Genomic DNA, 2,293 nt, shown 5'->3' with positions numbered 1-2,293 from the left:
AAAGTTAGCTATTTTATTTTAAAAAGGTAATAGAAAAATAAAAATAAAAACTAAACGGCCTTGATAATTATCCTTAAAAATTAACGAGACTCCCAACAAAAAAGAATTTGTTAATCCTAGTTAGTTTTTAATGGATAAATCAATAGTTTAACATGCTATATAGGCTTATTCCATTCATACTAATAGAAAATATTGACACAAAAACTAATTAGTCTCGTAAAAGTAAAGATTAAGGACCAGAAAGAAATTTTTTTTGTTAAGAGCCTCGTTATTTTTTGTGGTAATTGTCAAGAGCTGTCTAAAATTTTTTTCCCAAAAATTTATAACTATTTTGTAATAGATTTTTCTGTCTCAACTAACTTAAGTTGACTCTTTTTTTTATTCTCCCTCAAACTTTAAATTTTTGAAGTGACTTCGAGTTTAATTTGTTCTTAAACTTGATGAAAATAGAGAAGGTTAAAGATTTAGTGAATACATACGCAACTTGATCAATACTAAAAACATGAACAATTTAAAGTTTTTATTGTTGCACACATTCTCAAACAAAATGCATATCAAGATCAAAATATTTGGTGTGGCTATGCATGATTGAGTTGGCCAAGAGATGTACAACACAAGCATGGTCACAATAGAGGGTTGAAGTTCCCAAAAATTTGAATTAAAGCTCAGACAAGAGGTTTACCAGCTATATAAGCTCAGTAATTGTTACTCCAAGCACTTTAAATTTAGCTATCTGTAGTTAAATAACTCAAAATGATGTTCCGGTGTTTCCTACTAGCCCAAGCAACAATGTTCGATCCAAAATAATTGCAATAGTCAGAAGTAGACTTGTGATCATCCAAATCTGATCTCAATCCACATCTGCAAAACCAAAAACTCGAAAGTGAGACGAAGGATTGAATAAAATGTCATGATCGATACTACCTACCAAGTATTTCATCAAGATATATTTCACTGATTTTCAGTGAGATAATAGTGGAGAATGCATATACTGACTCACTTTATTAACTGAAAAAGCTATCGCAAGTCGAGTAAGAGTATAATACTATAAACCGGATTTTTGAAAATTAAATAATAAGTTATTTATTGAAGATTATATTTTCATAAATTTTTATTATTAGTTGGACAATTTTTATATTCAAATTTAAAATTTTAATAATTGAAAAATAATAAAAATTTTATATGCTTTAATTTGAATATTTTGATTTTGAACCTTATTTTATGAATAAAAAAATTAATTTCATTATCTCTAATTCTTGAATTAGAGTATTTATTTGAGAATAAATTATAATTTAATGAATAAAAAGTATTTTATTTAAAGATAATTTTGTTAGGTTAAAATTAGTTTTCAATTACTACATTACTCCTATTTTTATTAGAAATTACTTACCTACCCTCACCCTTTTTTTTCCAAATCAAAACCCAAATCCTAATCCTAATTTGACCTAACTCATCTTCTCCCTAACCTAGCCGCCACCCCACCCCACCCTCTTGCTCACCCTCACCTACGTTTACACACACATGAGAATAAAAAAGAAAGAAAGGGAAAAACGGAGAAGAGAGAGAGTATGAGAGAGCAGAGGAAAAGAGGGAGTGAGTCGCCGCGCCTTGCCTTATCTCGCGCTGCCACTGCGCCATATCGTTGTCGTTGTTGCCATCGCATATGAGAGAGAGACTTCGTGGAGGAGTGAGAACAAGTTAAGAGAGAGACGTCACGTTAATGCCGCAGGTGAGAATATGCGTTTGATTGAAAAATCTGTTAAATTAAGAGGCACGTGGAATATGCGTGTTTAAAATGTGCGCGTGAAGGTAATTTAGGAGAAAATGACTTGTATGAACTTGTATGATAAAATGACTTGTATGTGAAGGATAATTGATTACTGATTGCTCAAAAGGGAAAAAGTGATCTCAATATTCCTCTTAATTAATTTAATTACCCGATAAATTAAGGTGAGATATTGATTTGAAATACCACGTTGAATCAAGTTATCCCATCAGATCATTAGTTGATCTTCCTGTTATATCAAATGATTGAAAAGTAATTCATGATCAGCAGCATTGAATAAAAAGCTAGAGATGATTAAGACGCATTTAAATTGACCATAGGGACTTAAGTATGATAATGTTTTGGAGAGGTAGAGAAAGATGAAGTCTTTTGTTACTCAACCACCCAACCCATTTTGTGAATTTGTGATTTCAACAGTAAAAGGATTTGTAATTATGATTTTTGGGGGTCCTCAGATAAAAGCATCTTAAGCTAATTTCTAATTAATTAACTACAAATATATATTAA

General features: G+C 30.6%; 1 long non-coding RNA gene across 1 annotated transcript in view; it reads right to left on the bottom strand.

The window, feature by feature from the left end:
• Positions 1-2,293, bottom strand: part of LOC110267960 — a 15,765-nt gene that overhangs the window by 5,672 nt on the left and 7,800 nt on the right. The window contains exon 2 of the long non-coding RNA XR_002355947.1: positions 860-861. This is a non-coding gene — a long non-coding RNA (uncharacterized LOC110267960). The remainder of the gene's footprint in view (positions 1-859; positions 862-2,293) is intronic.

This window comes from Arachis ipaensis, chromosome B10 (genome assembly GCF_000816755.2).
Source record: "Arachis ipaensis cultivar K30076 chromosome B10, Araip1.1, whole genome shotgun sequence".
Taxonomy (NCBI): domain Eukaryota; kingdom Viridiplantae; phylum Streptophyta; class Magnoliopsida; order Fabales; family Fabaceae; genus Arachis; species Arachis ipaensis.
This window is presented reverse-complemented; position numbering and strand designations above follow the sequence as displayed.